This window comes from Odocoileus virginianus, chromosome 23 (assembly GCF_023699985.2).
Source record: "Odocoileus virginianus isolate 20LAN1187 ecotype Illinois chromosome 23, Ovbor_1.2, whole genome shotgun sequence".
Classification (NCBI taxonomy): Eukaryota; Metazoa; Chordata; class Mammalia; order Artiodactyla; family Cervidae; genus Odocoileus; species Odocoileus virginianus.
Window position 1 is genome coordinate 52454076 of NC_069696.1, and position 13712 is coordinate 52467787.

The window sequence follows — 13712 nt, forward strand, 5'->3', positions numbered from 1 at the left end:
AACTCTCTGTGTGTGTGTGTGTGTGTGTGTGTTGCTTCTGACTCAGTTGTATCTGACTGTGACCCCATGGACTGTATCTGCCAGGCTCCTCTGTCCATGGGACTCTCCAGGCAAGAATACTGGAGTGGGTTGCCATTTCCTTCTCCAGGGGATCTTCCCAACCGAGGGACTGAACCTGAGTCTCCTGCATTGCAGGCAGATTCTTAACCATCTGAACCACCAGGGAAGCCATTAAGCAAATGGCAATACGGCAGAAAAGCACATACTAGCCAATACGAGCTGATGGGAGATTTAATGTATTGAAATTTTTTATACTAGATTCCTAGAGACTTATTTTCTGGGTCATGGTAAAACAAACTTAATACATTCCCAGTATTATTGCTATTAATCACTTTATTTGATTACCCTCAGGAACACTTCCCCCTCTGGAGTATGAGGAAGAGAATTAGAAACTAAGGAGTAGGAAGAAGATTCAGAAATAATATCTTCCCTCAAATAATGTCCTCCCGTAACTTGAATATGAAGAAATTCAATAATTTTGCCTGCAGCTTAACTTTTCTTGAGAAATTCCCTATGGAAGGCCTAGAACCTTATGCATTTTTTTCCCCCAAAGCGGGAGCTGAAAATGAGTCCAGGGGCCCACAGAGCCGGTGTGAGGAGCAGGGGCCTGGAGTCGGGGGGATGTGGGAGGAGAGGGAAACAGGTGTTTCGTGTTTGAGAGGCACTGCGGCCAGAGCTCAAGGGCAGCCGGGCAGCAGGGCAGAGGCAGTGCTGCACCGTGGTTAGACGCGGGATCTGGGAAGCCAGTCTGCCTGGGTATAAAACCTGGCTCTGACGCCAACCAGCTAAGGGACCTTGGGAAAGTAACTAACTTTTCTCACATGTAAAGATTTTTTTTTTTTAATAGAAATCTAAACAGAAACAGAAACCTAAAGTCACATTCTGAAAGAACTTCAGAGTGCAGTGTGGATTAACTGCCTGCTGCTGGCAGTAACATACAAACCTCGCAGCTTACAACAATACAGGTTTGCTCTCTTACAGGCCTGGAGATAAGAAACCTGAATTCAGTTTCACGGGGCTAAAGTCAGGGTGGAGGCAGGGCTGGTTCCTCCTGGAGGCTGTCAGCAAAGAATCTGCTTCTTTGCCAATTTTAGCCTCTAGAGTCCACCTGTCTTGGAATATGGCTGCCTTTTCCATCCTCAGAGCACATCACTCCAATCTTGGCTTCCATCATCACTTTGCCATCTCCTCTTCTGCTGTCAAGTCTCCTTCTGCCTCCCTGTGACAAGGATACTTGGGACTACATTTAGGGCCCATGCAAATAGTTCAGGATAATCACTGCCACCTCAATATCCTAAACCTGATCTACAAAGTCTGTCCAGTCATATAAAATAATGGGTTCTAGGGGTTAGGGTGTACACATCTCTTGGAGGGGGAGCACGACTCAACCTACAAAAACGTGTGATTAAATGAGACAGCTTAGTTCAGAAGAATATCACATTTATATAATTTCTTCTCAACAGAGTTTTGGTAACTGAAGTTACTGAATTAAGTGTTTAAAAAATTCATGGCATTTCTGCAGATGCCTGCAGTGCCAGAAGTTATTAGTGCTCACTAAATAAAGTACATACTTGTTCCTCCATGGTTCTCTACATCCTTGCACATTAGGGTGAGGCCAATAGGATTTGAGCAGAAATTATGACACAGATCCATGCTGGCTCTTACAAATGGTCAACTTAATTTATTGCCTAAACCGGGAGACCTTTGAGAATAAAGGGAAGTATATTAACTCCTGGGCCTCCCTGGTAGCTCAGCAGTAAAGAATCTGCCTGCAGTGCAGGAGTTCAGTTCAGTTCAGTCGCTCAGTCGTGTCTCTCTGTGATCCCGTGGACTGCAGCACGCCAGGCTTCCCTATCCATCACCAACTCCCAGAGCTTACTCAAACTTTTGTCCACTGCATCAATGATGCCATCCAACCACCTTATCCTCTGTCATCCCCTTCTCTTCCTGCCTTCTATCTTTCCCAGCATCAGGGTCTTTTCCAGTGAATCAGGTGGCCAAAGTGTTGGAGTTTCAGCTTCAATATCAGTCCTTCCAATGAATATTCAGGACTGATTTCCTTTAGGATAGACTGGTTGGATCTCCTTGCTGTCCAAGGGACTCTCAAGAGTCTTCTCCAACACCACAGTTCAAAAGCATCAATTCCTCAGCACTCAGCTTTCGTTATAGTCCAACTCTCACATCCATACATGGCTATTGGGAAAACCATAGATTTGACTAGATGGACCTTTGTTGGCAAAGTAACATCTCTACTTTTTAATATGCTACCTAGGTTGGTCATAGCTTTTCTTCCAAGAAGCAAGTGTCTTTTAATTTCATGGCTGTAGTCACCATCAGTAGTGATTTTGGAGCCCCCCAAAATAAAATATCTCACTGTTTCCATTGTTCCCCCATCTATTGGTCATGAAGTGATGGGACCAGATGCCGTGATTTTAGTTTTCTGAATATTGAGTTTTAAGCCAACTTTTTCACTCTCCTCTTTCACTTTCATCAAGAGGCTCTTCAGTTCTTCTTCGCTTTCTGCCATAAGGGTGATGTGATCTGCATATCTGAGGTTATTGATATTTCTCCCAGCAATCTTGATTCCAGCTTGTGCTTCATCCAGCCCAGCATTTCTCATGATGTACTCTGCATATAAGTTAAATAAGCAGGGTGACAATATACAGCCTTGACGTACTCCTTTCTCTATTTGGAACCAGTCTGTTGTCCCATGTCCGGATCTAACTGTTGTTTTTTGACTTGCATACAGATTTCTCAGGAGGCAGGTCACGTGGCCTGGTATTCCCATCTGTTTAAGAATTTTCCTCAGTTTATTGTGATCCACACAGTCAAAGGCTTTGGCATAGTCAATAAAGCAAAAGTAGATGTTTTTCTGAAACTCTCTTGCTTTTTCGATGATCCAGCAGATGCTGGCAATTTGATCTCTGGCTTCCTCTGCCTCTTCTAAATCCAGTTTGAACATCTGGAAGTTCACGGTTCATTTACTGTTGAAGCCTGACTTGGAGAAATTGATCATTACTTTGTTAACATGTGAGATGAGTACAACTGTGTGGTAGTTGGAACATTCTTTGGCTTTGCCTTTCTTTGGGATTGGAATGAAAACTGACCTTTTCCAGTCCTGTGGCCACTGCTGAGTTTTCCAGATTTGCTGGCATATTGAGTGGAGCACTTTCATAGCATCATCTTTCAGGATTTTAAATAGCTTAACTGGAATTTCATCGCCTCCACTAGCTTTGTTCATAGTGATACTTCCTAAGGCCCACTTGACTTTACATTCCAGGATGTCTGGCTCTAGGTAAGTGATCACACCATCGTGATTATCTGGGTCGTGAAGATCTTTTTTGTATAATTCTTCTGTGTATTCTTGCCACCTCTTCTTAATGTCTTCTGCTTCTGTTAGGTCCATACCATTTCTGTCCTTTATTGTGCCCATCTTTGCATGAAATATTCCCTTGGTATCTCTCATTTTCTTCAAGAGATCTCTAATCTTTCCCAGTCTATTTTTTTCCTCTATTTCTTTGCATTGATCCCTGAATAAGGCTTTCTTATCTCTCCTTGTTATTCTTTGGAAGTCTGCATTCAAATGGGTATATCTTTCCTTTTCTCCTTTGCCTTTAGCTTCTCTTCTTTTCTCAGCTATTTGTAAGGCTTTGTCAGACAACCATTTTGCCTTTTTTGCATTTCTTTTTCTTGGGGAGGGTCTTGATCACTGCCTCCTGTACAATGTTATGAACCTCCATTCATAGTTCTTCAGGCACTCTGTCTATCAGATCTAATCCCCTGAATCTATTTCTCACTTCCAGTGTATAATCTAAATCAATTTGATTTAGGTCATACTTGAATGGTCTAGTGGTTTCCCTACTTTCTTCAATTTAAGCCTGAATTTGGCAATAAGGAGTTCATGATCTGAGCCACAGTCAGCTCCCGGTCTTATTTTTGCTCACTGTATAGCAATGCAGATGAGGGTTCAATCCCTGGGTCGGGAAGATCCCCTGAGAAGGAAATGGTAACCCAGTCCAGTATTTTCGCCTGGGAAATCTCATGGACAGAGGAGTCTGGCGGGCTATAGTCCATGAGGTCACAAAAGAGTCAGACAGAACTTAGTGACTAAACCACCACCAACCATATTAGTTATTACACCAAATCAACAGGTATACAGTGCGACTGCTGCAAGCAAACGTGAATATCTATTATCACCCAACTTAACAAACATCCTGCAAAATCCCCCAGCCCTCTTCTCTGACTGGGAGGCCAGGTAGTCCAGATAGAAGAGTTAAAATTGAAGGTGAGTTGCCCTCCCCTTGCTGGACTTTTCTGAGAAATAAACCTTTATTGCCAGTTCACGGGGTATTTGTTCATAGAACATAGCCTAAGCTACGTCCTGACTCAGACATGTACACTCTGGCAAGCTTGCTTTCCCCTGATTGTATTCCTGAATAGGGGACATTCCATCAGTGTTAAGGGTTTGACTCCACTTAAAGGTCAGGTCATTCACTCTCAGCAGCAAAGTTACAGGAAGAAATATCTTAACTGGGTCCAAATGCCAACTCTGGGTTCCCTCCTGAAGAGCTGTGACTGGTCTGCTTATGGGCTTCTGACCTGGGAGACCGAAATGAAAACTCCAGAGTTTGAACAATACTTGGCATTTCTTGATGCTTTTTTTTTATGAAGGAGTTCAGTAAGCTTAACATCTGGCACCTCTAAAGAGGGGGCTCTTTTTCAGAGCAAAGACTTACAAAGACTGTGAACTGATGTTGCATTTTGTTCACAGGACTCTGTTGGTGAGAGGGAAAGCATGAAGGGCTTCGCTGGTCAGCAGCTCCCGCTGCAGCAGAAACGAGAGGGCAGCGCTGTGAGCTCTGCTGTGAGGAGGGAACACTGCTCAGGCTAACCCCTTTGTTCACATCCACACACCCCGCAAACAGCTGCCAACCATGCTTCCTGCGTGGCCACCACTGACTGGCCGTTTCTGATAGGAAGTGCAGCAGAGCATGCAGTTTACAAAGCAGTTTCACACAAAGTATTTCTGCCGAGCTTTTTTTCAGGATCTCTAGGTTGAGCAGGCAGCCTTTGGTCTGTCAATATTAATAAGGGGCTGTGGAAGGGGAGGGGGCGAGGAAAGAGAAGGAGGGAGAGGAGGAGGTGCGGCAGGTAGAAGATGAATCGGAGTGGGGTCCAGCCGGAGCCCCCCTGAGCACCTAGCCCACGCTGTGTGCCTGCTGCCACTTCAGGCACTCTCGGGCTAATGCTGATTGTGCGGCCAAAGTAAACTGTGTCAATATTTACATGGATCTTTTGTTCACCAAAAGCATAGTTTAACGGTTCTCCAGAAAATTAAGCTGAGGGGGAAACAATACCAATCCTCAAAGCTTACATACTGTATGGTTCTTCTAATATAACATTCTTAAAATGACAAAACTATAGAAATGGAGAATAGATTAGTCATTGTCAACAGCCAGGGTCAGGGGGGCGGTGTGAGAGTTGGGGGTGACTATAAAAGGACAATAGGAGGGGTCCTTGTTGTGATGAAATTGTTCTGTAGTCTGACTTTATTAATGTCAATATCCTGGTTGTGATATTGTAATATAGCTTCATGCTGTACTACATTATTATATTTTTATTTCATGTGAGTCTATAAAGAATGGTTGAAAAATAATATTAAAATTATATTAAATGTCTATTTGCTCTTTTGAAAAGTTGCAAGCATTCAGATAGGCCAAAGGTCACTAATGCAGAGAGTTACTAATGATCAAATGAAGAAATGACTCATTTCCCATTATTTTAAGTCTGGGGAAAATAAAGATGGCCACAGCATATTGGAAGCTTACGCATGGTGTTGACAGGTAGTATATCAGATGTGTCACGCACTGTCTCTAATGTAATCCTACACGAGGAGGAGCTATCATCAAAGTAATGAGGAGCTGAAGCAGAGAAGGAAATGTGAGTAGCTCACCATCACATCATAATAGATGGTGGAACTAAGAATCAAATCATGCTTTTATCTGCTAAAATACATTGCTTCTGAGACCTTCAACAGCATAGAAGTGACCTGAGGTCTTTAAGGACAAATGGCTTGTCCACAGGAGTAACTCTGGGGCTCGAGTGTTCGTAGAGCACTCTTTCCACCACGTTGTGCTCTCACGGGTGGTTGAGAAGAGAACATAATGGCAGTATCAGCTGCCTGAGAGACGGGAAACAGGGCAAAAATCTCAGAAAGGCTGGTGTCCAAAGTATAACCAGGAAAACGGGTAAATTTACACCAGTTCCTCCTCTGTAGATTTGAATACAAAGAACTCTAATTCAGAGCCTTTCAAAAGATCTGTCCACTGACTCAGAAATATGGGGCAAAAATCAGCATTCCCCTAAAGTTCATTATAATCCCACTGTTAAGGGACCAGTTTTTTAATCAAGACAAAATCTTTACCAAAAAATGGATGAAGTGAGTGAAAACTAAGCACTTAATTCAGTTTGCAGTGAGACAGAAAGCAATGAACAGATCTGCTAAGAATGTCCTTGCCTCTCACCAACTCTGAAGTTATACAAAGTGACTCAACTTTGGGAAACTGTCCCCTTGATTCTGAAATACAGCTGTATCCGAAATGAAGCCAGGCTTGCTTTCTCAAGCAGCGCACATACTTCTCGCCACTTTTCCAGTAAATACACAATATCAGGTTCATGACTATATTTTGCTTTAAATTACATCCAAGTATCACTACACCCCCAATTGCATGTCTGAGAAAAGTGGGACCAGTGCCTTGAGCACAGGGAACACAAAGGCTCTTGGCTCCTGGACGAGTGAGAGCTGTTTCACCTTGACACTGTCGCTGGCAAATCTCTGGGAGATGAGCGTTTTGAAAATGCTATAAACAGCTTAGTCTTTTCTTAGCATTTTGAAGAGCACATTAATAGCCTGGCCTTTTCTTAAGGGCTTTCTTTTTCCCTTAGCCAAATTTGACAGTTGGAAGTGAACAGTGAGCGGATGGAATCAAAGTCAGAGCTGTGTCTTAAAAGCAGTGTGGAAATGATGTCATCCAGCATTGTCTTCAAAAGAATATAAGAATATTAAGTGGATGTCTCATGAACTTACATACAAAGGATACTCTTCACTTGAGGACAGAATGATAATGTCTCACAGAAGAAAGATGTAACTCTTGATATCCATAAAATCTATTCAGACAGCTCCTAGCTGGTACCAAAAACCCTGCAACTCTCAACCAAAAGAAGTTATATTAATAGAATTAATTTTTTAATACTTAATAAACTATAGAATAGCTTGTTCTCCATGCTGTAAATGACAGTTTAAAGATGGTGTTCTCATTATTACCATTTGGGAAATTTTGTTAAAAAGAACCAAGAGGTATACGGTCATGTAACAGAATTAAGCCAAAGGAAGTTAAAAAGCATAGCACTACCCTCTCGGACTTAACAGCTCCCCAAAAAGTGATATGGAAGCTCTCCTACATAAACAGGGACACATGCAACCCCATCCAACACCCAGAAAAACTGCATAGCTTATTTCAAAGGGTATGTTGAGAATCCACCTCGTTTTTCCACTGTCTTCTTTGTATAAACACACAGCAACTCCATAGCAGCTGAATTTTTAAAAACTGACTAAACAGCTCCTGGCCAAAGGAGCAGTGTCTGCTTAGAGCAGGAAGAGGCCTAGAAATTAGGAATGCTTTATTGGATGTTGTGGCCAACTGCATTTTCCCAAAATGGCTGAAACAATGTTCTGCATACTGCTGGAAGTCAATAATTACCAATGAACAGAGAGTTGTGTAAAATGACTTAGTTCTCCCCACAGTCAGTCACAGCAAGAGCAGAAACAATATTTTCAGCGTCATATTTAAATCCTATCTGATAACTTGGAAGCTGTAATAATTTGAACTTATGTAGGCAATAAAAGGATAGCTTCATCACTGGCACATCAAGAAATATACCTAATTGTCATTTGCATTGTGTGCTAAGAAGGTCAGCATGGAGCACTCATTCTCTTACTTCATTTCCTTGCTAGTCGCAGGTTCTTTTTGTCACAAGCTATGTGGCAATATTTATTTTAATCAAGAAGAGGCAATACAAGCAAAGGCAATTATAATAGGTAGGTTCAGTAAGGAACTAAACAGCAAGATCTCATCCCAGTGACAAAAAAAAAAAAAAGCATGTAATTGTATTTGTCTGACAATTTATTTCTTGGAACAAGCTTATAAATGCCCATGCTCCAACCAGCACTATCAGGTTAAGTCTAGCTTTCAGTGGAGGGGTTAGCATGGGGTCAATTGGAGGCACCTTCTCTTGGACCAAAGACGCAAGACTGGGATCTCATATTGGAATCTTGCACCAGGAACAGAAAGTGACTCCTGGTTTTCTATCTTTAGCACCATTGCTCTCTTTTTCTGTCAATGTTTCAGAACAAATGTGTATCTTAAAAATCAGTTGAAATTAGTTGATTAGAGCTTGAAGAATTCAAACACAGAAGGCAGGACCATGGTAAAGATAATGATGATGACAATGAAATAGTTAATAATTTACTAAACATTTATTTGCACTAGCTATGCTGTGCTAAGTCGTTTCTGTCATGTTTGACTCTTTGTGACCCCATGGACGGTAGCCCATGAGGCGCCTCTGTCCATGGGATTCTCCAGGCAAGAATATGGAGGGAGTTACCATGGCCTCCTCCAGGGGATCTTCTTGACCCAGGGATTGAATGTGCATCTTTTAGGTCTCCTGCATTGACAAGCGGGTTCTTTACCACTAGCGCCAGCTGAGAAGCCCCTATTTGCACCAGACCCTACTCCCAATACTAACATACTTTATTTACTTTAACCTCATGATTGTGAGGCATTATTGGTATTATTATCCCACTTTATATCTGAGAAAACTGAAGCTTAGAGAAGTTAAATAATTTGCCTTTGGGTCAAACAAGATCCAAGGTTGAGATTTCAACCCAGGTCTGTCAGGAGCCAAAGCCCATTAATGTTATAAATCATGTGTGCTTAAAAACCAATTTTCTTCTGTGACATACTCTTGCATTGCAGGCAGATTCTTTACCATCTGATCCACCAGGGAAGCCCTTGTAAGCCACGGTTTGTACAAAATGAGATTTAAGCCTGATTTTTTAATTACCAGTGGTCTGCTGTAGTAATTCTACACATTTCCACAATAAAAAAATTAAGTTCTTCATTTTAAAAAATGGGACAAGAACATGAATGGCCAGATTAAAAGAACAATTAATCAGATATTAAATTTCAGGTGTTGGAAATTAAAGAGAATTTAATTCAGTTCAAGAAACAGTAAGCAAGTGATGTCCTGTAGGAATTCACTCAAAGACTGAGAGAGCACCGCCCCTGCTCAGAGAAGCAGAGCACCAGTGTTAGGGACACGTGTGATGTTTCAAGCCTTACTAAAACACAGTCTCCTGGGAGAAGTCTCCCCCATCACCCATCCAACCTGCTGACCCACCCTCTGCTACCTCCTATCACGGGGAGAAGTGTGCTTTCCCATAAAGGGCTTAGGCTGTGCGGGTCATACGGTCTCAGTCAAAACCACTCAGCTCTGCTGTTGTAGTCTGAAAGCAGCTTTAGACCCAGTGGTGAACAAATGAACATGGCTGTGTTCCAATAAAACTTTATTTACAAACAGGCAGTTGGCCAAGTATAGCTGGCAAACTCGGTGTAGTCCGCCAACCCTACTCTAACATCTCACCCTGTTTTTTCCTTCATAGCACTTAACAAAGTGTGGCATTATTTATTTATTTGCTGTTTCCCTTCACACAAAAAATAGGAGCTCCAAGAGTGTGGGGTCCTTGTTACTCATTCACAGCAGGCTCTCTAGGGTCTATAAAAGAGCCCCTGACACCTAGGCAACTCACTCTATGTATTTGTTCATCAGCTACATGAATGAACACCATTCCACAAAAGGAGAAACACGGACTGCCAACAAAATATGAACTATATTTGGCCTTACTATTAATAAATATAAAATAATTGAAAATGTCATTTTTTACTTGTTAGACGTACAACAGTCAGAAGAAGAGAAAGATGAGAAGGGGAGGAGTGGTATAAGGGGGAGGGAGAGAGAGAGCAGAAAGAGGAAGAGAACTAGTGTGGATGGGTATGTGGGTAAACTGGGCCTCTCACTACTGCAGATAGGAGAGAACACTGGTGGCCATCTGCAATTATACACGAAATTGTAAATGCCCATTCAAAAAGGGCAAAGGATTAAATAGACATTTCTCCAAAGATATACAAAAGGGTAATAGGCATATGAAGGATTCTCAATTAAATCAGTTTTAGAGAAATGCAGGTCAAAATCACAATGAGATACCACTTTACATACATTAATATGGCTACTTTCAAAAAAGAGAAAACATGTGTTGGTGAGGAAATGGAGATTTTCAGAACGCTCTTGCAGTATTGATGGGAATGTGAAAGGGTGAAGCTCTCGGGGGTCCTTAAGAAGTTAAGCTCAGAATTACCATCTGAGCTACCAATTCCTCTCCTAGGTATTTACCTAGATACTTACACTCATGTTTATGGTAGCATCATTTACAAGAGCCAAAAACAGAACTACCTCGCATGTTCATCTATCCACAGAAGAGTGGATAAACGAATATGGCAAATGCATACAACGGAATATTATTTAGTCTTAAAAAGGAATGCAGTGCTGATACATGCTAAAGCATGGATAAACTTTGAAAACATTGTGCTAAATGAAATGTGTGCATTGGTTGCTCAGTCATGTCTGACTCTTTGTGGCCCCATGGACTATAGCCCACAAGGCTCCTGTGTCCATGGGATTCTCCAGGCAAGAATGGAGAATGGGTTGTCAATTCCTATTCCAGGGGATCTTCCCATCCTAAGGATTGAACCTGCATCTCTTATGTCTCCTGCATTGGCAGGCAGATTCTCTACCACTAGCACTACCTGGGAAGTCCAGATGAACTAAGCTAGCCACAAAAAAACAATATTGTATGATTCTATTTATATGCAATATTCAGAACAGGCAAATAGTAGAACAGAGGTTACCAGGAATTTGGGGAGGAGAGGAAATGGGGAGTTATTATTTAATGGGTACAAAGTTTCCAATTGGGATGGTGAAAAATCTGTGGAGATGAATGGAGGAGATGTTTGCACAACATTTTGAATGTAGAGGACACAAATAGATGGAGAAATATACCATGATCATGGATTTGAAGAATCAATATTGTGAAAATGAGTATACTATCCAAAGCAATCTATAGATTCAATGCAATCTCTATCAGGCTACCAACGGTATTCTTCACAGAAATAGAACAAATAATTTCACAATTTGTATGGAAATACAAAAAACCTCAAGATAGCCAAAGCAATCTTGAGAAAGAAGAATGGAACTGGAGGAATCAACCTGCCTGACTTCAGGCTCTACTACAAAGCCACAGTCATCAAGACAGTATGGTACTGGCACAAAGACAGAAATATAGATCAATGGAACAGAATAGAAAGCCGAGATAAATCCATGTACCTATGGACACCTTATCTTCAACAAAGGAGGCAAGAATATACAATGGAAAAAAGACAACCTCTTTAACAAGTGGTGCTGGGAAAACTGGTCAACCACTTGTAAAAGAATGAAACTAGAACACTTTCTAACACCATACACAAAAATAAATTCAAAAGGGATTAAAGATCTAAATCTAAGACCAGAAACTATAAAACTCCTAGAGGAGAACATAGGCAAAACACTCTCCGACATAAATCACAGCAGGATCCTCTACGACCCACCTCCCAGAATATTGGAAATAAAAGCAAAAATAAACAAATGTGACCTAATTAAACTTACAAGCTTTTGCACAACGAAGGAAACTATAAGCAAGGTGAAAAGACAGCCCTCATAATGGGAGAAAATAATAGCAAATGAAGAAACAGACAAAGGAGTAATCTTAAAAATATATAAGCAACTCCTGCAGCTCAATTCCAGAAAAATAAATGACCCAGTCAAAAAATGGGCCAAAGAACTAAACATACATTTCTCCAAAGAAGACATACAGATGGCTAACAAACATATGAAAAGATGCTCAACATCACTCATTACAGAGGAATGCAAATCAAAACCTCAATGAGGTACCATTACACACCAGTCAGAATGGCTGCTATCCAAAAGTCTACAAGCAATAAATGCTGGAGAGGGTGTGGAGAAAAGGCAACCCTCTTACACTGTTGGTGGGAATGCAAACTAGTACAGCCACTATGGAGAACAGAGTGGAGATTCCTTAAAAAACTGGAAATAGAACTACCATATGACCCAGAAATCCCACTCCTGGTCATACACACCGAGGAAACCAGATCTGAAAGAGACACGTGTACCCCAGTGTTCATCACAGCACTGTTTATATATAATAGCTAGGACATGGAAGCAACCTAGATGTCCATCAGCAGATGAATGGATAAGGAAGCTGTGGTACATATACACTATGGAATATTACTCAGCCATTAAAAAGAGTTCATTTGAATCAGTTCTAATGAGATGGATGAAACTGGAGCCCATTATACAGAGTGAAGTAAGCCAGAAAGATAAAGACCAATACAGTATACTAACACATATATATGGAATTTAAAAAGATGGTAACAATAACCCTACATGCAAAACAGAAAAAGAAACACAGATGTACAGAACAGACTTTTAGACTCTGTGGGAGAAGGCGAGGGTGGGATGTTCTGAGAGAATAGCATTGAAAAAAGTATACTATCAAGGATGAAATAGAGAGAAGTGCTCAGGACTGGTGCACTGGGAAGACCCAGAGGGATGGGATGGAGAGGGAGGTGGGAGGGGGGATCAGGAAGGGGAACACATGTAAATCCATGGCTGATTCATGTCAGTGTGTGGCAAAAACCACTACAATATTGTAAAGTAATTAGCCTCCAACTAATAAAAATAAATGGAAAAAAAATACACTTTAGAAATGATTAAAATGATAAATTTTATATTATATATGGTTAACCACAATAAGGTATATACAGGTCTTTTTTGATTTAGGAAGGGGTTGTGAAAAGTGTCTGACTCTTTGTGATGTCCCAATAAATGGGTCAATAAATGGATCTGCAAAGAGATCAAACCAGTCAATCCTAAAGGAAATCAATCCTGAATATTCATTGGAAGGACTGATGCTGAAGCTGAAGCTCCAATAGTTTGGCCACCTGATGCGAACAGCTGACTCATTAGAAAAGACTCTAACGCTGGGAAAGACTGAAGACAGGAGGGAGAAGGGGATGGCAGAGGATGAGTTGGTTGGAGAGCACTACTGCCTCAATGGAGTTGAACTGAGCAAACTCCAGGAGTTGGTGAAGGACAGGGAAGTTTGGCATACTGCAGTCCATAGGGTCGAAAAGAGCCGGACACGACTGAGCAACTGAACAGAAACTATAAATGGATAAACCCATCGCGGGTTGAAAATATTTTAAGTCAAAAATATCCTTAATATACCTAACCTGCCAAACATCAGAGCTTAGCCTAGCGCACACCTTTAAAGTGCTCAAAACACATACATTAGCATACATTAGCCTGCAGTGGGACATGGTCATCTAAAACAAAGCCAACTTTACAATAAAGTGTTGAGTAGCTTATGCATACTTATTATGCACATTTATTGCATACTGTACTGAAAGTTAAAAACAGAA

At 41.2% G+C, this 13712-nt stretch overlaps 1 protein-coding gene across 5 annotated transcripts in view; it reads right to left on the reverse strand.

The window, feature by feature from the left end:
- CFAP54 (cilia and flagella associated protein 54) overlaps positions 1 to 13712 on the reverse strand; it is a 298472-nt gene that overhangs the window by 7557 nt on the left and 277203 nt on the right. The window lies entirely within an intron of this gene.